Source organism: Chlorocebus sabaeus, chromosome 2, assembly GCF_047675955.1.
Source record: "Chlorocebus sabaeus isolate Y175 chromosome 2, mChlSab1.0.hap1, whole genome shotgun sequence".
Lineage (NCBI taxonomy): Eukaryota > Metazoa > Chordata > Mammalia > Primates > Cercopithecidae > Chlorocebus > Chlorocebus sabaeus.
In genome coordinates, this window is record NC_132905.1 from 8117570 (window position 1) to 8144590 (window position 27021).

A 27021-nucleotide genomic window follows, 5' to 3' on the forward strand; every position below is an offset into this window, starting at 1 on the left:
TCTTTTTCCATTCTTTCTCCTTCAGTAATTGTGTTAGTAACACAGTTACGGAGAATTTTCTGGGACACTTACAGACTGGCCTGAGCCTTTGCACCATCCTATGATAGTTTTTCTTCTCAGGAGTGGAAAGTACGTTCTTCAAACAGAGCATAACGCTGTTGTGCTCCACATTGTTTCCTACAGGACAGTCAAAGGTCTGCATTGAGGAAGATGAATGCCCCAATTCCTCTGGTGAAAGCCTCTTTTGTTTAGAAATATAACGTTCTTGCATCTCTGTAAATAGTAGAACCAGGTCCCAAATAATCAGAATGAAGGTGGAATCACAATCCACCCTGGGCTCACAGTTACTTTCCTTAAAAGACCGATCAAAAAAGATCAGATCATCACAACCCTCTTGGCTGGAGGGTTTGCCTGGTTAACCCTAGACCAGTTTCTCAGCCTCAGCACTGTGACATTGTGGGCCAGATAAAGCTTTGTTGTGGGGACTATTCTGTGCATTGTAGGATGTTTACCAGAATCCAGGGCCTTTACTTGTCAGATGCCGGTGGAACCCTTTCTAATTCTGACAATGAAAAATGCCTCCAGACATTGGCAATGTCCCCTGGCAGGCCAAATAACCTCCCTGTTGAGGACGACTGGCTCAGTGGTTTAGCTGCAGATTATGGGGAAATCCCCTTGGTCCTTGTCCCCACCCTACCTCCACCAATTAGCAATTGGGTTTCAGACCACTGTGATAGTAAGGAATCTGACCTATGTGAGGAGGGCTAAAAGCGGCATACACTATACAGAAAAATGAGCAAGTGTACTTCTGTGATCAGTCTTTGCCTCTCTTTTTTATTTTTTCTCCCATACTGTGTTTAAATTATTCAAATTCCAATATGGTTCAGAGAGAGGGATACTTAAATTTGGAATACCTCAAATTAGGATCTTCTTTGCTTAACTCCATCTCGTAGTATAGAGTTATGTATTTTGGTTGTCTACAAAGACAGAAAGACCAACATGTACACATACTTCCATTGTATAAAATAAATTGCATTGGTGGCACACGATTGCTTCTAATGTATACAATTTATTCATTTTAATTAATTCTCTTCCTAGCTTATCTTGCAAATGGCAATGGACTTCTCTGTCCCCAGTCTCTTGGAAGCACGGACTTACTTTACCTTCACATCAGGATTTATGGCAGAAAATGTTAACTCACTGTGTGGATGGTTCCTTCCCAACTCAGCAGTAATGGAATGTGATCTCCTGATCCTCACATAAGCACTGAATACAGATTCTCTAAGCTGCCTTGAACCTTTAAGAATAATGCCAAATTATACCTAGTCTGTAAATAGAAGATGAGAGTTTTTCTCTCCCTCCAGTTGCTTTCCACAGACTTTAATATATGAGTGAGTGATTTATAACACTAGTGACAAAGCTGCAACACAGCTTGAAATTTTATATAACGGCTGTAATACCACATCTATCATAATGAAAAATGTCTATGAAATCATTTTCTGCCAAAGAACATCTTCCTAGATTCTATTAACAACTTGCTATCTGCATGAACACCACATAGTGCTGAAATACATTGCTTTAAAACGGCCCTTGGGGGCGGGGCCAAGTGTAGCCTTTGGAGTGACTAAAGTTCCAATCAGTCCTAATCAATTAAGATGTTGTTGGTGGAACTCTCCATAGAAGGAAAACTAGGAGGGTAGAGACGATTGTGGGGAAATGCATTCTTTTGTAAAAAAACCTAATTTTGTCAGGATATTACTGTTTGGCAGTTGGATGGATTTAGATTCTATTGTGCTTTCAATTCTTGTCACATTTACCTAGGAGCTATCAACTTCTTGCTGTGCCCAATTTTTAAAAGAATATAATAGTCCCGCCTGCCTATTATTACTGTGTTCTATTTGTAGTCATCTCTGCTTCAAGGAAAGGAGAAGAACTTCACCTTGGTTTGCACCCTTGTTCAACAAAATATTTTGCAATAGCCAGAGTGAGCCACGTTTCCTCAGGAACCAAGAGAGTTTGAAGCCGTTCCTCATCATTAGATGATCAGAAATTCCTTTCCATTCGTGGAAGCCTCTCACACCATTGTGTAGAAACTTCTATAAAGTCTGTTTTCTTTGCTGCCACCTGCCATCAAAGAGCTGTGTATAGAAGCTAGCGGTATGCAGACACGTCTTCTAAAAAATCACAGCAAAAACATTCATGGACTGGCTATTGTTGGACACAAGTTTCCATTCTCTTCTAGTTTATGATGCAAACTAGTTTTAAAATACTGATTTTAGATTGTTTTCTTAGTAATTTTTAATCAGATACATTTGAAAGAAAGAATTTCTAAATCGTGAGTTTTAAAACTATGTTCGTTAAAGTTGTTTATTTTTAAAAAGAATATCTCTGCCAGGTATGGTGGCTCATGCCTTGTAATCTCAGCACCTGGGGAGGCTGAGGCAGGAGGATTGCTTGAGGTCAGGAGTTTGAGATGAGCCTTGGCAACATAGCGAGACCTCATCTCTACAAAAATAAAAAAATTAGCCAGACATGGTGCATGCCTGTATTCTTAGCTACTATGGAGGCGGAGGTGGGAGGATCACTTGAGCCCAGAAGTTTGAGGCTGCAGAGAGCTGGGATTGCACCACTGTACTCAAGTTTGGGCAACAGGGTGATACCCTGCCTCTTATATGAAAGAAATAACTGAAGCATAAGGAAAATTGCATAGGCATGCCAGCTTAGCATATTTCACCTCAAAGTATCGCCCTTGTAATTCTAAAATTATAAAGGTCTGGGTTTGGGTTAGTGTGCAGTACAACCATTTTGGTAGCTCTCTCTCTTTCTCTACGACTCAGTTTTCTTATCTGTAAAATGAGATATCTACATTGCTTGCCTCATACTCCTCGACGATGATAAAGTATTTGAAATGGTTTGAAAAATATGAACTGCTGTTTTGATGCAAAGTATCTTCATGAGGATAATGTGTAAAGAATTGTTCTCAGTGTTCCAGCATCCTGTTGGTACAGACCTTAGTATATTTGACCAAAGAGTTGCCCTGTCCTTGGTTCTGAATAGCATCTGCCAACAAACACTGCCAACAAAATACATTTTTACAAGCATGCTTTTAACTGAAGACACCAGTAAGCCCCATGTTTTTTGTTTTGTTTTGTTTTGTTTTCTCCTTGGAGAAAGTTACTATAGTTTTTTCCCCCCATCTTGATTTTTGCATTTCCATTTATTTAATAAAGGTTTGAAGTAAATAGAATTATGAGATATTTTACTATTGTATATATCATATTTACTTTTTGGAAGTTATTCTTTGTTTTTAACAGTTACAGATTTTTGCCTGAATATTTGGGGACATGTACCTCCCTCTCCATCCATCTCCAATCCTTTGCTGACTTCTGAATGTAAAAGGGACTGTCATTGAGTGTCACTAATGAGAGAAATTTCTGGAACTCTAAGTCAAGAAGGAGAGTGAGCATGCATTTGGTATATAATCTGTGCCATAGGATCTGTTGATAATCACATTCATTTCATATATACCTCATAACAACCCTGGGAGAAAGCTTTAGCATTCTCATTCAATAATAGATGCAACTGGGGCTCAGTGAAATTAAATAATGCATGACTTGTCATGTAGCTGATGATTAAACTTAGGTCTCTATTGCTTAACATGCAGTAGTCTCTCTAGTATACCAGCTTGGGGAAGGGTAACGTTTTGGGATGGGATCCTGAAATTAGTCCATCTACTTCTGTGGCTGTGGTTACAGATCTCTTGGACACTGTCTGGGGAGAGCAACTAGTAGTAGATAGTTTACCCTGTGAGCTATTTCAGATATTTCCTATTTCCTTGCCATGAAAGCATTTATCACAGTAGATGAGAAACACAGTGAAGTTGCTGCTAATTATTAATGGCCCCAAAGTCACATAATAACACTGCCTCACCTTGGACTTGTGATTTGTAAATTAAAAATTGATTTTACATATGTTACCTCCTTTGATTTTTGCCACACCTGTGAGGCAGGGATCATGGAAAGCATTGTTCTCCATTTTCCAGAAAGGGAGGCAGATCTCAAGTTAAGTGACTTGCTCAAGTGGCTATAAATCCTCCATACTCCTTTATGAAACCACACTGCTTCGTAGTATGAAGACTGTTAGTGTTCTCAAATCCCCAAGTTCCTAAAATATGCTTTCAAGTTCATTTTCATACTCATTCTGGAATATTTGTACTTTCTTTAGTCTCAATGTATTGTCGCATTTGTTGTATTGCATGAGAGTCCCCTGTAAATGGGTACAGTGGACACGGCCCCTGCTGTAAGTCTGACAACCAGATTATTGAGCCAATAAGACTCCTCACCCCTCAGAAGAGAAGGACGATCAAGTTAATTTTGCATGACCTCGTTTCATATGTTAATTTTCTTTCAGATGTCAGTTCTAGAAACTTTTTGGCATTTTTACGTTGATTGGGTAACATCGCCCTGTTTTAGAACAAAGAAATCACATCATTCTACGCATATATTTATTTATACATTGTATATACAAAGACACACGAATATAAAGTATTCTCTAACTTGTTGTGTACTTTACATTGTGGCATAACTATTTCCAGGTGTCATTACAAATTACATGAAAATGTGATTTTCATTGGCTACAATAATATTACCTTAAAGGGATGTGTTGTTATTTATGTTCATGTTGTTACATATTTTGTTTCCAATTTTTAATGAATTTTTAAACTCTAATATGTTGGTGCATTTCTGATTATTTCTTTAGGACAAATTCCAGGACATTTAGTGTGGAAAAAAGAGATTGGAAGAAAACACACTAGAAATGTTCACAATGGTTAGGTAGTGAGATTGCAAATATGTAACTATGAGGCCTTCACCATGGTCGCAACATGAAATACTTTCATCCCCAAAAGCTCCCATTTGGAAATAATCTCCCCTACTCTCAGCCACAGGTGATTATGAATTTGGGTTTTTGTCACTACAGTTTTACCTTTTCCAGATTTTTGTATCAAGGTAATTACACAGTAGGTAGTCTTTTACACCTGGCTGCTTTTACTTAGCATGGTGCTTCGGAGCCTCATGCATGTTGGTGTGTGTATGAGTAGTTAGTTCTCTGTATTCCTGAGTAATACTCTGTTGAATGGTTACCTTACAATGTACTCATCCGTTCAGCCATTGATGGACATTTGAGTTGTTTTCAGTTTATAGTCATTATGAGTAAAGCTGCCATGAACATTTGAGTACACATCTCTATGTAAATATATGTTTTGATTTATCTTACGTAAATGTCTTAAGATTGCTGGATTATATGGATAGTTTCTTTATAAGAAACTGCCAGTCTGTTTTCCAAGGCAACTAATATTTTGCATTCCCACTAATGCTACATGATAATTTGAACTGTTTCATAGTCTTATTAACATTTGCCATTAGTCTGTTCAATTTAAGTCTAAAATTTTATTTGGCATGAAGTGATACCTCACTATCATTTTGTATTTTAAATTTATTACCTTTTTTTAGTAGTGTTTTTTCCAATGTACAATTTAGAGAGTTTTAACACATTTCCTTAATGAGTAATGATATTGAATATCTTTTTATATTCTCTTTTTTATTCATATGTTGTTTTTAGTGTGGGTAACTATTTAAATTTTGGGCCCATTTTAAATCTGTTTTTGGTCTTATTGTGGAGTTGTAAGAGTTTTTAAAATATATTTTGGAAATAATTCCTTTATCATATACGTTTTGAAAATATTTTCTCTTAATTTGTGGTTTGCTTTTTCATTTTATTAATAATATGCAGGACAAAGGTTTTAATTTTGATGAATTCAATTTATCAATATTTTTCATTTTCAGTTCATGCTTTTGTCCCATCTAAGAAATCTTTGCCTAACTCAATATCATAAAAATTATTTCTGATGTTTTTCTACTTGAAATTTTATCATTTTTGCTCTTACATTTAGGTCTGTGGTCCACTTTGAATTATTTTTTGGGTGTGTTATGAGGTAACAAATGAGATTTTTTTGTTTTTTTTTTAAATATAGGTATCTGATTGTTACAGTACCGTCTTCAACCGAAGATAGTTGAGAATTATCTTTTTCCATGGAATTGTACATTTGCTGATAATCAATTGGCTTTATATGTGTGAGTCTGTTCCCGGAATATCTATTTTCCTTCATTGGCTTATAAGTCTATTATTAAAGCGATGCCACACTATTTTGGTTATTTAATTCTATAGTGCACTTTGTAAATTTCCTAACATTTTTTTTTTTACAAATTATTTTGACTATTTCAGGTCTTTTGCATTTCCATATAAATTTTAGGATCAGCTCATTCATTTCCATAAAAATTCTTGCTAGAAATGTGATTAGAAATGCATTGAATATATAGATCAGTATGGGAATAACTGACATCTTAACAACATTGAATCTTCCAATCCATTAGCGTGGTGTATCCTTCTCTTTATTTAGGCACTCTTTAATTCCAGTCAGCAATGTTTTGCAGTCTTGCATATGCGTTCTTAAATTTATTATGAAGTATTTCATATTTTTGATGTCATTTTAGTTTGTACTTTTACATTTTCAGTTTGCAATTGTTTAGTCCTGCTACGTAGAAATTTGAGCGACTTTTGAACATTGGCCTTGAATTCTGAAACCTTGGTATTGTAAACTCACCATTATTAGTTCTAGTAGCTATTTCTGGTAGATTCCTTAGGATTTCTACTATGTAGTTTGCCAATAAACAGATTTTTACTTCTTCCATACACATTTTATTTTTTTGTTGTTGTTAGCATGGTCGTCAACATTAGGATGAAAAGAATCTCCAGTAAAATATTGAATAAGGATAATGAGAGAAGATGTTCTTGCCTTTTTCCTGAAATTGAGGTGAAATGTTCAGTCTGTCAACATTTCAGAATGATGTTTGTTGTACATTTTTCACATATGCCTTTTATCACGTTAAAGAAATTCTCTTTCTCAATGGATTGAATGTGTTCCTTCCCTCCTCAAATTCATATGGTGAAACCCTAATGCCACTGTGATGGTATTTGGGATGATGTTTTGGAAGGTGATAGATCATTAGGACAAAGTCCTCATGAATGGGATTAGTACCCTTAAAAGAAGATGCCAGGGAGCTAGCTAGCTCTCTTTCTGCCATGTGAGAACGCAGTAAGAAGATGCTGTCTATAAACCAGAAAAAGTCAATTCTGCTAGCACCCCGACCTCAGACTTCCAACCTTCAGAACTATGAGGGATACATGTTTGTTGTTTAAGCCACCCAGTTTATGATACTTTGTTATAGCAGCCCAGGCTGACTAAGATGCTGTGATGCTATTTCTCCTTCTCCTTCTTCTCCTCCTCTTCCTCCTCCTCCTCCTTCTCTTCTTCCTCTTCTTCCTCTTCTTTCTCTTGTTCTGGGATACATGTGCAGAACGTGCAGATTTGTGACATAGGTATACACGACACGAGTCATGGTGGTTTGCTGCACCCATCAACCCGTCATCTACATTAGGTATTTCTCTTAATGCTATTCCTCCTCTATCCCCCGATCCCTGCAACAGGTGCATGATGTTCCCCTCCCTGTGTCCATGCGTTCTCATTGTTCAGCTCCCACTTATGAGTGAGAATATGTGATGTTTGGTTTTCTGTTCCTGTGTCAGTTTGCTGAGAATGATGGTTTCCAGCTTCATCCATGTTCCTTCAAAGGACATGAACTCATCCTTTTTTATGGCTGCATAGTATTCCATGGTATATATGTGCCACATTTTCTTTATCCAGTCTCTCATTGATGGGCATTTGGGTTGGTTCCAAGTCTTTGCTATTGTGAACAGTGCTGCAATAAACATACATGTGTATGTGTATGTGTTTTTATAGTGGAATGATTTATAATCCTTTGGGTATATACCCAGTAATGGGATTGCTGGGTCAAATGGTATTTATGGTTCTAGATCCTTGAGGAATCATCACACTGTCTTCCACAATGGTTGAACTAATTTACACTCCCACTAACAGTGTAAAAGCATTCCTGTTTCTCCACATCCTCTCTAGCATCTGTTGTTTCATGACTTTTTAATGACCACCATTCTAACTGGCATGAGGTGTTATCTCACTGTGGTTTTGAATTGCATTTCTTTAATGATCAGAGATGATGAGCTTTTTTTCATGTTTTTTGACCACAGAAATGTCTTCTTTTGAGAAGTGTCTGTTCATATCCTTCACTCAGTTTTTGATGGGGTTGTTTGTTTTTTTTTGTACATTTGTTTAACTTCCTTGTAAATACTGGATATTAGCCCTTTGTCAGATGGATAGATTGCAAAAATTTTCTCCCATTCTTTAGGTTCTCTGTTCACTCTGATGATAGTTTCTTTTGCTGTGCAGAAGCTCTTTAGTTTAATTAGATTCCATTTGTCAATTTTGGCTTTTGTTGCCATTGCTTTTGGTGTTTTAGTCATGAAGTCTTTGCCCACACCTATGTCCTGAATGGTATTGCCCAGGTTTTCTTCTAGGGTTTTTATGGTTTTAGGTCTTACATTTAAGTCTTTAATACATCTTGAGTTAATTTTTGTATAGGGTTTAAGGAAGGGGTCCAGTGTCAGTTTTCTGCATGTGGCTAGCCAGTTTTCCCAAGACCATTTATTAAATACGGAATCCTTTCTCTTTTGGTTGTTTTTGTCAGGTTTGTCATCAAATTGTCTCTGTTTGCAGATGACATGATTGTATATTTAGAAAACCCCATCGTCTCAGCCCAAAATCTCCTTAAGCTGATAAGCAACTTCAGCAAAGTCTCAGGATACAAAATCAATGTGCAAAAATCACAAGCATTCCTATACACAATAACAGACAAACAGAGCCAAATCACGAGTGAGCTCCCATTCACAGTTACTACCAAGACAATAAAATACCTAGGTAATACAACTTATAAGGGATGTGAAGGACCTCTTCAAGGAGAACTACAAACTGCTGCTTAAGGAAATAAGAGGGGACACAAACAAATGGAAAAACATCCATGCTCATGGATAGGAAGAATTAGTATCATCAAAATGACCATACTGCCCAAAGTAATTTATAGATTCAATGCTATGCACATCAAGCTACCACTGACTTTCTTCACAGAATTAGAAACAACTACTTTAAATTTCATACAGAACCAAAAAAGAGCCTGTATAGCTAAGACAATCCTAAGCAAAAAGAACAAAGCTGGAGGCATCATGCTACCTAATATCAAACTATACTAAAAGGCTACAGTAACAAAAACAGCATGGTACTGGTACCAAAACAGATATGTAGACCAATGGAATAGAACAGAGGCCTCAAAAATAACACCACACATCTATAACCAGATGCTGTCTACTCTTAATTTGTTGAAAGTTTTAATTGTGAAGAGCTGTGGAATTTTGCCACTTTTTCTGTATCTTTTAAGATGATCATGTTTTGTCATCTGCAGCCTGTTAATATATTGAATTACATTGATTGCTTTTCAAAAGTTAAAACAACCTTACATTATTGGAATGAACTCTACATGGCTTACATGTTGTTGGATTCCGTTTTTAGATTTTGCTACTTGTTACTTGTTACATCCACATACATGAGGTATGTATGCTTATGGTAGTTTTCTTTTTAAAATAATATCTTCACTGGTTTTGTTAATAGAGTAATGCTGGTTTTCTAAAATCATTTGGGGTGTGTCACCTCACCTCATGTTTTGTGAAGAGTGTATAGATTTCACCAGTGAAGCCACCTGGCCTAGAGTTTTCTTTGTTGGAAAGTTTTAAACTATGAATTTAACATTAATTGATGTAGGGTTATAGGGCTATTCAGGTTATCACTTTCTTCTTGAGTGCTTTTTGGTGTTTGTATCTTTCAAATAATTTGTTCATTTTCTCTAAGTTGTTAAATTTAATGGCATCACATTGCTCAAAATATTACTTTAAAAACGTCTCTTTAGGTACTGTAGTGAGGCCACCTATTTCATTTTTAACATCAGAAATTTGTGTCTTCTCTTTTTTTTATTGAGTAGTGCAGCCAGAGGTTTTCATTTCTTAAAAATCTGTATTGTCACAGCACCTACATGAGGACCTGGTATGTTCTAAGCCAACATTAGTATTATTCACTAATAATAATACTAAATCTTGGAAAAAATTATACCAAAGTGGAAGGGTAAATGCAATGATCAAGATGTGCTTAGGGAACTTTGGGATGACACGGGGGATGCCTATGCCTATTTCACTGTGGGCTAAAAGAAATCAGGGAGGGCTTCCTAGAGGGGAGGATACCTGAACTTCTTTGGAGAATGAATAGAAGTTTGCCAGATGATGAAGGGTGAACCCCTTGTATGACTCTTCAATAAATGCTTGTTGTATTGCGTCTGACTCTGGTGTAATGTTTGCTATTTGAACTTGCTGGCTCAATAATGACAGCCCTTAAAGTTCTTGAGACTATTTCTTCAGAATTGTTTTCTGTTCTATATTTTAAGTTGAAAAATATATTAGCAGAAATAGGCCAAGATTTATTTTGGTGAATTTGAGAATTTGAGAAAAAGTTATGAAGAGTAGAGATGCACTTGTAGGAGCTTGCTAGAATGAAACATCATTCCAAACACTTTAATAAAGGGAAAAATCCTTCTATTGCCTAACGTTCAGCTCTTTTCAAAGCTTTGCACATTATTGGAACACATGCCCAAGCTGACTCTCTATTAATATTACTGCTTAATTATAAGCTTACTGCTGGGGGTTTTGGTCATGTAATAAACTTGTCTCAAGTCAAGATTGTGCATTTATTACAGGATCTAATTTAGAAGTATGAAGGAGACCTTTCTTACCTGTCAAAAAGCTGTGATGAAATAAAGACATTTCTGTAGTGACATTCTAGTAAATGTGTTTTAAAAATAATTCAAATCAATCTTACTTTAAGAAAATCTATAAAATCTTTAAACTTGCAAATTTCTGAAATTGTTTCAATACATTAGATTCATCTTTAAAATGTGCATAGCATTGGAGGATTTTAGTGTAGATGAGAAATTCCAGATCTCATTTTTATTAAATATAGGGGGAATGAAACGCTTTCAATTAGCACTTGGATCTTTCTCATAAAGTATTATTTAGAACAAATGGAGTTCAGAGACCTTTTCAAAGAAGAAAGACCAAATTCCTTTTCACTGATTCAGAGGCATAAAAATGGTTATCTCTAAGAACTTGTATTTTTCTATGATGCAATTGAATTGACTAAGAATTTGATGAGGTTGAGGTGACCCCAGATGACCTCTGTCAAAATGAAACCAAAAGATTAAAGGGGTCTGCAATCAGAGAAATTTAATAATGTCTGACTAAAAATATTCAGTGGTAAAGTAAGAAGTACATGGGTCTTCTGGTGTCTCAAAACGATTAAAGAACGAGTTTTAAATCTAACACAAGAATGAACAATAATAGCAATAACAATAGCTGGTTTGCTGAGTTTTCAGTGGTTCCAGGGATTGTGCTAAACATTCTATAAGCATTAACCTTTTTGCTCTCTGAGGGCAGCATGCTAGGTCACAGATAAAGGCACTGCAAAGTGGTTAAGATGCTCACCCACTCCTTTAGCTCATAAGCGGTGCAGCTGGGATTCAGACTCAGGTTTGTACAATTCCAAAGGTGTGCTTGTGATCACCACACTGTTCTCTACTCACAGCTCACATATGACTGTGCCAGGTCCTATGTAGGTACTTTATGTGTATTATCCTCATTAGTACCATAAGGTAGCTATTTTTGTTATTCCAATTTTTTAGACAAGAATACCAAGCTCAGAGAAGCTAAGTAACTTGGTTAAGTCACATAGCTAATGAGAAGTGGGACTCGGATCAGAAATCTGGTTCCAGAGTTAGCTTGGTTTTTTTTCTACCTTATGTGGCCTCTGAATCTATTAAAGAACCACCTGACTGAGATTCTTTTATGTGTCAAGGCAAACGACAAGAAGGTGCAGCCATTGGTAGAACTGGTGAGGGTTTCACTCTGCAGCCAACAAAGTAGATGGGAAATAATAGTGGCTTACACAAACGAGACGATGCTGGGAGGTGGTTCTCCATGTTCTGGGAGCAGAGGCACTAACAGCTTTTGCTCTGGAGTGTCGTCTCCAGAATATTTGTTGCAAACAGCTTTAGAAGATAGAGATAGTGGCTCCCTCTGAGGCAGAGAATAGACTTGTTTGCTGTGTAGTATAATAAAGATAGTGTGTTCTTACAAGGTAAAAGTTGGACACATTTGCTCACAGTGCATTATAAAAAATCAGGGTTTCCTAGTGGTTGGTTCCTCAGGTATGAGGCAAGGCTGGCTAGGCACAGAATCTCCATGGCTGCTCCTCATTGGCTCCCGGGACCTGGGAGGCAGCGGTCAACTGACCCGACCACAGGGCTCATGCTGCTTGCTACGCTGTAAGTAATAAACTCTTCTGTCTTGGACTTGGGAATCTCATGTCTTCGGCCAGAATCCTTGAAACTGTGTCAGGCTCACTTGTTGTCTTACAAGTAAGGTGACTTTGAGCCCTGCACAGTTCTTGACAGTAGATTTTTTTCCTCCTCATATAAAAAAGGATAGGAGGTAAGCAGATTAGGGTTAATGTAGCAGCTTCCAAAAGTCAGCAGGCACCCTGGATCCTTCAGGTTTTGACTCTGCCGTCTTTAATATTTCCTAAGGCCACATGTGCCTGTGGACACTCCAGCTATCATGTCTCCATGCCAGGAAGGAAGATGGAAAAAGATGGCAAGAAAGGGCTTTCCCAGATATCTTACAAGGTCTGGAGCCATCCCTATCTACAAGGAGAGCTGGGAAATGTCATCTTTTGACTGGGCACAATTTCACTCAGAATATAATTGGTGTTCTGTTACAGAGAAGAAACAGGGAATGGATTTGGGGTAAGCAGGAAGCCATCCCAACTGTGGTGACACAGACCTTGTACTGGGTATATGCAGAAGAGGATTTTTTTTGTGAAGATTTCCAGCATAACTATACATTTGATTTCAATACTAAGTCCCATTCTCTTTGCTTAGAAAAATGCAAACTGCAGTGTGTGAAGGCAAGTCTTGCTCCTGCATACATTTCCCAGCTGCTAATGGAGACCCTTGTGTGCATGAAGCATTTGGTAGTTGAAACTGTGGGCTAACAACCAATTGAAAGGAAACAGTAACCCCTGGAAGAGTCTTTGCACCAGTAATGACCCTTGTGAGCCATTAATCTGCAAGAGATGCCCTATCTCTAGGTCACTGCTTTGTAAACCAAATATCAATAAAGGTTGCCAGATACATGTTAATTATTTCTATGGAAGAAGCCATTGCAGTTGGTCTGTGCAAGAAACTTTTTGATGAGAGAATGCCTTGGTTCACTGAATCTGTGAGAAGTAAGATCCCTGAAACGGGAGGAATTGTCTACGCCCCTCTCTTGGATCTCTCTAAGGAGCTCAGGACAGTTGGTCAGCACCAATGTCCACTGGTAGCATTGTAGCGCACTTTTCTGGGGGTCTGATTGGCAAGTTTTATCATCATTTGTTTTCTTTGCTACAGGTTAGCAGCTCAGATTTTTTATGATTATAAAATGATGTTAATGGTAATATTAAAAGCAATAACTATGATTGCTTGCCTATTATGTGTCATTCAGGGTGCTTTGCATAAATTATGTCCATGATGTTCCCAAGAGGTTGGTACTGTTAGTGGCTCTATTTAAAATCTGTGCATTAGATTTAAGAGAGGTTACTGACTTTGTCCAACTTGTCCAGGTAGGCAAAGGGCAGGAGTAGGATCTCAGATTCAAATGTAAGTCCCTGCAACTCTAAGATCTAGGTTTTTAATCATTATGTTAGAATAGCTTTCAATATCATAAACAGAAGAGCTTTAGGTTTGTTCTGCTTCCTTCTCTCCCTCATTCCCTCCCTCTTTTCCTTTCTCGCTTCTTTCCTTCTACTCTTTTTGCTTCCTCAATCCATCCCTTTCTTGTCTCCTTTATTTTTAACAACAGAAACAAACAAAACTTGCTTTAATACCATCATTACCATTTTCATACATTTGCATCTCACTTTTCAAGTCTGGTCCATATGTTTTTATATTCCATTCAATGCATATTTACCCAGCACTTATTCTGTACTAGGTGCTGGCTATATAGTGATAAAAGAGACGGACATAGTCCCTATTATCATGGATCAGACATGGCATTTTGCATTCTACTTCTCTTATATAATATTATACCAAAACCCATTTCCATGTCACTATGCTGTTTCCATAATTATCATTTTTAATGTCATCATAATATTCTATCATATTGATGTTTCATAATTACCTTCAATATTACATTACTGTTGGGCAATTAGGTTGATTCCAGTTATTTGCTATTATAGATAACAAGCATTTTTAATCATTTTCTAAAAATAAAAGAAATATGGATGATCCTCCAAGGAATATCTTTGTGCCTGTAGTTTTATTCTTTTGTTTTTTTTCCCTTAGGAAAAGAAATCCCTAGAGTGCAATTACGGACAAGAGGGAAAGTACATTTCTATGACTTTATGGAAGTGTTAAAAACTAAACACTATGTGCAGGTCCCTAGCAAGTATTTTATACATTTTATTTCAAATAATCCTCACAAAAATCTTAAAAATCAGCTAAGATCACACTCACTTTACAGATGAAGAAACTGAGTCACAGAGAGGTTAAAGTAATTATCCTAGAGTCACGATCTGGTACATGGAGGAAGCATCCAAAACAAGGTCCATGAGGGCTAAAGTCCATGTTCTTCACAGTTTCTGACTCACTTTCTGCTTCTGAGAGTCATTCATTCATCCTTCTTCACAAGCCAGTGGTAGAGTTGCTTCTAAACTGTGAAGCTGAGAAGCAGGGCGGAGGACCTGTCTCACAGATGTTTCTGTCTCTATATTAACCACCTCATGCCCTCTGTGGTTGAGCAGGTATATGGGTTACAGGAGTTAATCCATAAATGAATATCATAAGCATTAAATAAATGTTAGTCATTCATTATTGTCACCACCCTTATTGACATACTGCAAAATTTAAGCTTAAACTTTTCTACTCAGATCCTTTTTCCTTACTTGGGCCTTTTCACTGAAGATTGTGACCAGATACTTTGGGGAAATAGATTTGATGTAGTTATCAAGGGATAGCACATTTGCCAGGTCTTCCTTCCTCACTCTCTCCCCTCTCTCTCTCTTTCCCTCTTTCTCTATTCCTTCTTTCTCACTGTCCCTCCCTTCATTCCTTCTTCCTTCCTTTCCCTGCCCTTCCCTTCCCTTTCCCTTTTGCTTTCCCTTCCCTTTTCCCTTTCTCTCTCTTCTTTCTTTCTCTCTTTCTTTCTTTCTTTCTTTCTTTCTTTCTTTCTTTCTTTCTTTCTTTCTTTCTCTTTCTCTCTTTCTCTTTCTTTCTTTCTTTTTCTTTCTTTCTCTTTTGTCTTTCTTTCTCTCTTTCTTTCTTTCTTTCTTTCTTTCTTTCTTTCTTTCTTTCTTTCTTTCTTTCTTTCTTTCTCTTTCTCTCTGTCTCTTTCTCTCTCTTCTTTCACTTCTCTCTTTTCTTCTTTTCTCCTTCCTTCCTTCCTTCCCTTCCTCCCTTCTTCTTTTGAGTATTTCCTATAGTGAAACACTATTCTAAATATCTTTAAATATACTAAAATTCTTTATTCCTTACGGTAACCCTATAAGGTAGGTACTGTGGTAGTTCTCATTTTACAGACAAGAAAATGAAGGTGCAGAGAGATTAGCTCTAGGCAGAGGCAAATTTACATGGTAGCTAATAAAACTTAGGCATCAGGCTCCTCTCTTGTATGGACCATTGTGATTTGGGAAATTGCTGTGTAATTATAGAATGTCCTAGGGAGAAAGGGAAGTCAGAGTGCAATCAGGACGCTTTCTATGTAAACATTTCTCATATTGCTGAAGAGAACTTAGGAGAAGGGGTGGTGAATCTCTGAGTATCCAGTAAATTGTTGTGATTTCCTTTCTTATTCAAGGCAAGTATTTGCTTTGTCTCCAATTTTGTATTTGCAATTTTGTCTTTTTTTTTTTTTTTTTAAATAAAGAGGGTCCTTCAGTTGTGTAAGGTCAGGCTTCCATAAAATTGCTATCCTTTTCTAGAGTCTGGCTATGCCAAATTGGCATCATGTACACTGTAGCATCTTGGAAACACAGTATTTCTCATGGAAGGTGCTTTTGGGAAGAACAGTTCCTTGTTTGCAGGATTATCCTGTGCTTTGCAAGATGTCCAATACTTGTGAGCCCTTTTCACTTAGAGGCAGTGTTTCCAAGTCCTTGTGAAAATCCCACTTCTAAATAGTCCTTAGGAAGGTGGACAAGGAAGAAGGAACAGGGCCTTGGGTCCAGCGTGACTACTTAGTAGCTGGACAATTTTCAGCCTCGATATTTTCTATACAATTGGGTATTTATTTCCTGTAGCTGTTGTAAAAAATTATCACAAACTGGGTTGCTTGAAAACAGGATTTTTTTCCCCTGAATTCTAGAGGTTGGAAATCTGAAATCAAGGTGTCAGCAGGAACATGTTTCTTCTGAAGGGTCTAAGAAAGAATCCTTCTTGTGTCTCCCAGCTTCCAGTGGTTGCTGGGAATCCCTGGTGATTTCTGGCTTGTGGTTGCATCACTCCAATCTCTGCCTCTGTGTTGCATGGCCTTCTGCCCTGTGTGTTTTGTGTGTCTGTTTGCTCTTCTTAGAAAGACACGGGGGGCGGAGCAAGATGGCCGAATAGGAACAGCTCCAGTCTCCAACTCCCAGCGCGAGCGACACAGAAGACCGGCGATTTCTGCATTTTCAACTGAGGTACTGGGTTCATCTCACTGGGGAGTGCCAGACGATCGGTGCTGGTCAGCTGCTGCAGCCCGACCAGCAAGAGCTGAAGCAGGGCGAGGCATTGCCTCACCTGGAAAGCGCAGGGGGGAAGGGAATCCCTTTTCCTAGCCAGGGGAACTGAGACACACAACACCTGGAAAATCGGGTAACTCCCACCCCAATACTGCGCTTTAAGCAGACAGGCACACCAGGAGATCATATCCCACACCTGGCCGGGAGTGTCCCACACCCACGGAGCCTCCCTCATTGCTAGCACAGCAGTCTGTGATCTACCGGCAAGGCAGCAGCGAGGCTGGAGGAGGGGCGCCTGCCATTGCTGAGGCTTAAGTAGGTAAACAAAGCTGCTGGGAAGCTCGAACTGGGTGGAGCTCACAGCAGCTCAAGGAAACCTGCCTGTCTCTGTAGACTCCACCTCTGGGGACAGGGCACAGTAAATAATAACAAACGCAGCAGCTCTGCAGACGCAAACGACTCTGTCTGACAGCTTTGAAGAGAGCAGTGGATCTCCCAACACGGAGGTTGAGATCTGAGAAGGGACAGACTCCCTGCTCAAGTGGGTCCCTGACCCCTGAGTAGCCTAACTGGGAGACATCCCCCACTAGGGGCAGTCTGACACCCCACACCTCACAGGGTGGAGTACACCCCTGAGAGGAAGATTCCAAAGCAAGAATCAGACAGGTACACTCGCTGTTCAGAAATATTCTATCTTCTGCAGCCTCTGCTGCTGATACCCAGGCAAACAGGGTCTGGAGTGAACCTCAAGCAATCTCCTACAGCTACAACCTACAGCTGAGGATCCTGACTGTTAGAAGGAAAGCTATCAAACAGGAAGGACACCTACACCAAAACCCCATCAGTACATCACCATCATCAAAGACCAGAGGCAGATAAAACCACAAAGATGGGGAAAAAGCAGGGCAGAAAAGCTGGAAATTCAAAAAATAAGAGCGCATCTCCCCCGGCAAAGGAGCGCAGCTCATCGCCAGCAATGGATCAAAGCTGGACGGAGAATGACTTCGACGAGATGAGAGAAGAAGGCTTCAGTCCATCAAATTTCTCAGAGCTAAAGGAGGAATTACGTACCCAGCGCAAAGAAACTAAAAATCTTGAAAAAAAAGTGGAAGAATTGATGGCTAGAGTAATTAATGCAGAGAAGCTCACAAACGAAATGAAAGAGACGAAAACCATGGCACGAGAAATACGTGACAAATGCACAAGCTTCAGTAACCGTCTCGATCAACTGGAAGAAAGAATGTCAGCGATGGAGGATCAAATGAATGAAATGAAGCGAGAAGAGAAACCAAAAGAAAAAAGAAGAAAAAGAAATGAACAAAGCCTGCAAGAAGTATGGGATTATGTAAAAAGACCAAATCTACGTCTGATTGGGGTGCCTGAAAGTGAGGGGGAAAATGGAACCAAGTTGGAAAACACTCTTCAGGATATCATCCAGGAGAACTTCCCCAACCTAGTAGGGCAGGCCAACATTCAAATCCAGGAAATACAGAGAACGCCACAAAGATACTCCTCGAGAAGAGCAACTCCAAGACACATAATTGCCAGATTCACCAAAGTTGAAATGAAGGAAAAAATCTTAAGGGCAGCCAGAGAGAAAGGTCGGGTTACCCACAAAGGGAAGCCCATCAGACTAACAGCAGATCTCTCGGCAGAAACTCTTCAAGCCAGAAGAGAGTGGGGGCCAATATTCAACATTCTTAAAGAAAAGAATTTTAAACCCAGAATTTTATATCCAGCCAAACTAAGTTTCATAAGTGAAGGAGAAATAAAATCCTTTACAGATAAGCAAATGCTTAGAGATTTTGTCACCACTAGGCCTGCCTTACAAGAGACCCTGAAGGAAGCACTAAACATGGAAAGGAACAACCGGTACCAGCCATTGCAAAAACATGCCAAAATGTAAAGACCATCAAAGCTAGGAAGAAACTGCATCAACTAACGAGCAAAATAACCAGTTCATATCATAATGGCAGGATCAAGTTCACACATAACAATCTTAACCTTAAATGTAAATGGACTAAATGCTCCAATTAAAAGACACAGACTGGCAAACTGGATAAAGAGTCAAGACCCATCAGTCTGCTGTATTCAGGAGACCCATCTCACATGCAGAGACATACATAGGCTCAAAATAAAGGGATGGAGGAAGATTTACCAAGCAAATGGAGAACACAAAAAAGCGGGGGTTGCAATACTAGTCTCTGATAAAACAGACTTTAAACCATCAAAGATCAAAAGAGACAAAGAAGGCCATTACATAATGGTAAAGGGATCAATTCAACAGGAAGAGCTAACTATCCTAAATATATATGCACCCAATACAGGAGCACCCAGATTCATAAAGCAAGTCCTTAGAGACTTACAAAGAGACTTAGGCTCCCATACAATAATAATGGGAGACTTCAACACTCCACTGTCAACATTAGACAGATCAACGAGACAGAAAGTTAACAAGGATATCCAGGAATTGAACTCATCTCTGCAGCAAGCAGACCTAATAGACATCTATAGAACTCTCCACCCCAAATCAACAGAATATACATTCTTCTCAGCACCACATCGTACTTACTCCAAAATTGACCACGTAATTGGAAGTAAAGCACTCCTCAGCAAATGTACAAGAACAGAAATTATAACAAACTGTCTCTCAGACCACAGTGCAATCAAATTAGAACTCAGGACTAAGAAACTCAATCAAAACCGCTCAACTACATGGAAACTGAACAACCTGCTCCTGAATGACTACTGGGTACATAACGAAATGAAGGCAGAAATAAAGATGTTCTTTGAAACCAATGAGAACAAAGATACAACATACCAGAATCTCTGGGACACATTTAAAGCAGTGTGTAGAGGGAAATTTATAGCACTAAATGCCCACAAGAGAAAGCAGGAAAGATCTAAAATTGACACTCTAACATCGCAATTAAAAGAACTAGAGAAGCAAGAGCAAACACATTCGAAAGCTAGCAGAAGGCAAGAAATAACTAAGATCAGAGCAGAACTGAAGGAGATAGAGACACAAAAAACCCTCCAAAAAATCAATGAATCCAGGAGTTGGTTTTTTGAAAAGATCAACAAAATTGACAGACCACTAGCAAGACTAATAAAGAAGAAAAGAGAGAAGAATCAAATCGACGCAATTAAAAATGATAAAGGGGATATCACCACCGACCCCACAGAAATACAAACTACCATCAGAGAATACTATAAACACCTCTACGCAAATAAACTGGAAAATCTAGAAGAAATGGATAATTTCCTGGACACTTACACTCTTCCAAGACTAAACCAGGAAGAAGTTGAATCCCTGAATAGACCAATAGTAGGCTCTGAAATTGAGGCAATAATTAATAGCCTACCAACCAAAAAAAGTCCAGGACCAGATGGATTCACAGCTGAATTCTACCAGAGGTACAAAGAGGAGCTGGTACCATTCCTTCTGAAACTATTCCAATCAATAGAAAAAGAGGGAATCCTCCCTAACTCATTTTATGAGGCCAACATCATCCTGATACCAAAGCCTGGCAGAGACACAACAAAAAAAGAGAATTTTAGACCAATATCCCTGATGAACATCGATGCAAAAATCCTCAATAAAATACTGGCAAACCGGATTCAGCAGCACATCAAAAAGCTTATCCACCATGATCAAGTGGGCTTCATCCCTGGGATGCAAGGCTGGTTCAACATTCGCAAATCAATAAACATAATCCAGCATATAAACAGAACCAAAGACAAGAACCACATCATTATCTCAATAGATGCAGAAAAGGCTTTTGACAAAATTCAACAGCCCTTCATGCTAAAAACGCTCAATAAATTCGGTATTGATGGAACGTACCTCAAAATAATAAGAGCTATTTATGACAAACCCACAGCCAATATCATACTGAATGGGCAAAAACTGGAAAAATTCCCTTTGAAAACTGGCACAAGACAGGGATGCCCTCTCTCACCACTCCTATTCAACATAGTGTTGGAAGTTCTGGCTAGGGCAATCAGGCAAGAGAAAGAAATCAAGGGGATTCAGTTAGGAAAAGAAGAAGTCAAATTGTCCCTGTTTGCAGACGACATGATTGTATATTTAGAAAACCCCATTGTCTCAGCCCAAAATCTCCTTAAGCTGATCAGCAACTTCACCAAAGTCTCAGGATACAAAATTAATGTGCAAAAATCACAAGCATTCTTATACACCAGTGACAGTCAAACAGAGAGCCAAATCAGGAATGAACTTCCATTCACAATTGCTTCAAAGAGAATAAAATACCTAGGAATCCAACTTACAAGGGATGTAAAGGACCTCTTCAAGGAGAACTACAAACCACTGCTCAGTGAAATCAAAGAGGACACAAACAAATGGAAGAACATACCATGCTCATGGATAGGAAGAATCAATATCGTGAAAATGGCCATACTGCCCAAGGTAATTTATAGATTCAATGCCATCCCCATCAAGCTACCAATGAGCTTCTTCACAGAATTGGAAAAAACTGCTTTAAAGTTCATATGGAACCAAAAAAGAGCCCGCATCTCCAAGACAATCCTAAGTCAAAAGAACAAAGCTGGAGGCATCACGCTACCTGACTTCAAACTATACTACAAGGCTACAGTAACCAAAACAGCATGGTACTGGTACCAAAACAGAGATATAGACCAATGGAACAGAACAGAGTCCTCAGAAATAATACCACACATCTACAGCCATCTGATCTTTGACAAACCTGAGAGAAACAAGAAATGGGGAAAGGATTCCCTATTTAATAAATGGTGCTGGGAAAACTGGCTAGCCATAAGTAGAAAGCTGAAACTGGATCCTTTCCTTACTCCTTATACGAAAATTAATTCAAGATGGATTAGAGACTTAAATGTTAGACCTAATACCATAAAAATCCTAGAGGAAAACCTAGGTAGTACCATTCAGGACATAGGCATGGGCAAAGACTTCATGTCTAAAACACCAAAAGCAACGGCAGCAAAAGCCAAAATTGACAAATGGGATCTCATCAAACTAAAGAGCTTCTGCACAGCAAAAGAAACTACCATCAGAGTGAGCAGGCAACCTACAGAATGGGAGAAAATTTTTGCAATCTACTCATCTGACAAAGGGCTAATATCCAGAACCTACAAAGAACTCAAACAAATTTACAAGAAAAAAACAAACAACCCCATCCAAAAGTGGGCAAAGGATATGAACAGACATTTCTCAAAAGAAGACATTCATACAGCCAACAGACACATGAAAAAATGCTCATCATCACTGGCCATCAGAGAAATGCAAATCAAAACCACAATGAGATACCATCTCACACCAGTTAGAATGGCGATCATTCAAAAGTCAGGAAACAACAGGTGCTGGAGAGGATGTGGAGAAATAGGAACACTTTTACACTGTTGGTGGGATTGTAAACTAGTTCAACCATTATGGAAAACAGTATGGCGATTCCTCAAGGATCTAGAACTAGATGTACCATATGACCCAGCCATCCCATTACTGGGTATATACCCAAAGGATTACAAATTATGCTGCTATAAGGACACATGCACATGTATGTTTATTGCAGCACTATTCACAATAGCAAAGACTTGGAATCAACCCAAATGTCCATCAGTGACAGATTGGATTAAGAAAATGTGGCACATATACACCATGGAATACTATGCAGCCATAAAAAAGGATGAGTTTGTGTCCTTTGTAGGGACATGGATGCAGCTGGAAACCATCATTCTTAGCAAACTATCACAAGAACAGAAAACCAAACACCGCATGTTCTCACTCGTAGGTGGGAACTGAACAATGAGATCACTTGGACTCGGGAAGGGGAACATCACACACCGGGGCCTATCATGGGGAGGGGGGAGGGATTGCATTGGGAGTTATACCTGATGTAAATGACGAGTTGATGGGTGCAGCACAGCAAGATGGCACAAGTATACATATGTAGCAAACCTGCACGTTGTGCACATGTACCCTACAACTTGAAGTTTAATAATAATAAATAAATTAAAAAAAAAAAAAAAAAAAAAAGAAAGACACAAGTCATTGGGTTAGGGCCTATCCTAATCCTGTACGACCACATCTTAACTAATAATATATCTACAAAGACTATTTCCAAATATGATCACATCTGACATTTTGCATGGACGTAAATTTTCGAAGGACATTAATCAATTCAGTTCAAACAGAATAATATCTTTCAATTTTGGGGGGGGGAATTAGTTATAATATATGTAAACACGCACAGTGCCAGGTGCATAAAAGATACCTTTTAAAATATATATATATATTGGAGACGGGGCCTCACTTTGTCTCTCAGGCTGAAGTGCAGTGGTGCAGTCACGGTTCACTGCAGCCTCAACCTCCTGGGCTCAAGTGATCCTCCCATCTCTGCCTCCCAAGTAGCTGGGACTATAGGCAGCCACCACCACACCTGGCTAATTTTATTTTTTAAATTTTTGTAGACATGGGATTTTACCATGTTGCCTAGGCTGGTTGCAAATGCCTTGAGCTCATGCCATCTGCCTGCCTTGGCCTCTCAAAGTGCTGAGATTACAGGCATGAGCCACCGTGCCTGGCCAGAAGATACTTTTTAAATGGAAGTTTTTACTGCAACAAGCTTAAGATGGGCCATAAGATGTGGTTCCATAGAATTCTCTGGAAATTGCAAGCAACAGATGGTTGGATCCTTTTTTCCAACCAAACCTGGGATGGGTTGGGCTGCTTTGGCACCTGAGGCTCTAATAAGTTCCTTTTCTCTGAAATCAGCTATCCTACAAAATGAAAGTATAAACTGTTGTCTGTAGATTGCATGAATAAAAAAGATGGGGAGCAGCTCTGCTGGCAAAGAATGGAAAGAGGAAAAAGAGAGGGCCAGCGATAATTTAAAAAGTCAATTAACATAGAGCTTAGGGGTTTAGCATGTGAGGTCTTCTTGAATTTGAATCCCTGTATTCAAGTCTCCTTGCTCTGTGACATTGAACATGTCACCTTAACTCTTCTGAGTCTCATTTGCCTCATCTGTAAAATGGGGATAAAAATAGGGCCTACCTTACAGGCTGCTGCGGGTATGAAATAAGACAGTTCATGGAAAGCATTGAGCAGATGGTAGGTATTCCAGAAATGGTCGTTTTCATCGTTTTCTCATGATGTTGTAAGACAGCTTCCTCATGTGTGTCCAAGCCTGGCTGACTTGCTAGGAAGATTTTTGGGGGGCTTTGAAAATACTTACTTTCAGCTAAAAAGAAACCTAATTAATTCATTCATTTGTTCATTTATTCAATTCATGTGCTGGACACTGTTGCTGTGTCCTGGGGATAAAATAGTAACCAGAGGACCTTGATGCTTTTGTATCCCTGGACAAGCATCAAGGTACTCCATTTTGGAGGTGTTATGAATGGCTTCTCTTTCTGGATCATTTGGCTGAGTAAATATTGATTGCATTGCTGGAGGTTGGGTTTGGTCACTACAGACATCCTTGGGAGATGAACTCCAGGGACCAACTGGAGTCAAGTGGATGCTGTGCCTTTCCTTGGTATTGAAAGTTGAGAATATCTTGGAATTGGTACATAAATTTTCTTTTGATCAGATTAATGAAACATACTTCCTATCAAATAAGCATGAGTGATATAATTACAGCACAAAATGAATTCTGCCATGGAAATGGCTGACAGCCTGTTGGGGTGGGAGAACCAAGTTCTTACCTCTTTCACCTGTTAGAGGGAATGTTCTTGGAAACTTAGCCCTGTTAAACTGCATGACCCTTGCCAGAAGGTGCTAAGTCTCATGGTTGTGTTGGCATTGGGCAGATTTATTGCAGTTCCTCCGATTTCTCAGAGGAGATTTCCCAAGAATGTGTTTTATATTGTTGGTTATGATGATAGTGTAAGAATCTCAAACTCCGGGCAGAATATACTCTGCATTTCAAAAGCTCTAGACACTAGAAAATATCTGCCACAATAAAAGAGTAAAGTAATATTTTTTCCATAAACCTTTCTCAGGGACAGTTTGGGCTGCAGCCTGACCAACAGTCCCAAGGGCTGTTTTGCTAGATTTTGACTTTTATCTGTGAGCTCAGGAAAGCTCAGGGAAGCTCAGGGAAGCTCAGGCATTCGTGGCCGTTAACTTGGCAACACAGTGTTCCAGTCACTTCTGGTTCCTGAACTTGGCAACTTAACTGTAGTTTAATATTCACTTGTACATTTGTAGAATCTGGTTTTATCATAAATAAACTTTCAAATTGAACTTTTGAAATGATAATCCAATAATTCCCATCTTATGTACCATGAAACAGAGCTACGGCCCCACAAAGGTAGGACATGGGTCACTTTTTGGCAAATACTTAGAAATTTGGGCAACATTGAGATATCAAGGAAAATAATTACATTTGGGACTTTTCTAGGGTGAGATTTGAAACATGGTTAAAAGTTCATTCTCCGGAATCCCATGGGCTAAGGACCAGGTCCTAGACCTGACATTTGTGGTCATATGACCTTATGTATGCATTTAACCTCTCTGAGTTTTTGTTTCTCTTCTGTACAGAGTTGCAATAATCAGATTAAATAGAAAGAACTTAAATCAGTTGGGGCACAGAGGAAGCTTTCAAGAAAAAAAAAAACTATTGTGAGTGAATGAATGAAAAAAATTAATAGTAATAACAATAATGAATTGTTATTCATTATAGGTGGTGGCTCACACCTGTAATCCCAGCACTTTGGGAGGCAGAGGCGGGTGGATCACTTGAGGTCAGGAATTTGAGATCAGTCTATCCAGTGTGGTGAAACTTTATCTCTACTAAAAGTACAAAAATTAGGCAGGGGTGGTGGTGGGCACCTGCAGTCAGGAGAATCACTTGAGCCTGGGAGGCGGAGGTTGCAGTGAGCTGAGATCGTGCCCCTGCACTTCAACCTGGGCGACAGAGCGAGACTCCATTTCAAAAACAAACAAACATGAATGAATAAATGAATAAAAACAGTCCCATAATACCTTTCATCAAAATTGCAACAAGGAGATTAGAATTGAATTACATTTAGCAATTTATACATTCAGGTTTGGCTACATAATTGTGAAGCTCAGTACAAAATCAAAATGCAGAGACCTTTGTTCAAAAATTATTAAGAATTTCAAGATAGCGACAGCTGAGCATTAAGCCTAATACAGGGCTCTTCTAAATGTAGGACCCTGGGTGACTGCATGGGTCACATGCCCGGAAGTCAGCCTTGCCCACATTCTAAAGGAGTTTCATTCATTGGTTCACACTTTACAAATGTTTCCTGATTTCCTTTTTAATCTGTGTAGTGACCTCCAAATCAACAAGTGTGATTAAAATCTTTGAAATCTCTGGTTTTCTTCCTTCATTTTAGGAGACCTCTTCTAAAAAATAAGTTTGTTTTTATCTACATTGAGGATATGTATAGCTGGTGGGGGGAAAAAAGCATAACCATCTTATGAATTCTTGTATCATCTTTTCATTTTCTTTTTTTTTCTTAGTACCTTTTTTATTACTGTAAGTCCTGGGATATATGTGTAGAACATGCAGGCTTGTTACATAAGTATACACATGCCACGGTGGTTTGCTGCACCCATTAACCTGTCATCTACATTAGGTATTTCTCTTAATGCTATCCCTCCTCTACCCCCAACCCCATGACAGGCCCTGGTGTATGATGTTCCCCTTCCTGTGTCCATGTGATTTCATTGTTCAACTTCCAATTATGAGTGAGAGCATGCTGTGTTTGGTTTTCTATTCCTGTGTTAGTTTGCTGAGAATGATGGTCTCCAGCTTCATCTATGTCCCTGCAAAGGACATGAACTCATCCTTTTTTATGACTGCATAGTATTCCATGGTGTATATGTGCCACATTTTCTTTATCCAGTCTATCATTGATGGGCATTTGGGTTGGTTCCAAGTCTTTACTATTGTGAATAGTGCTGCAATAAACATACATGTGCATAGGTCTTTACAGTAGAATAATTTACAATACTTTGGGCTTATACCCCATAATGGGATTGCTGGGCCAAATGGTATTTCTGGTTCTAGATCCTTGAGGAATCACCACACAGTCTTCCACAATGGTTGAACTAATTTACACTCCCACCGGCAGTGTAAAAGTGTTCCTATTTCTCTACATCCTCTCTAGCATCTGTTGTTTCCTGACTTTTTAATAATTACCATTCTAATTGGTGTGAGATGTTATCTCCT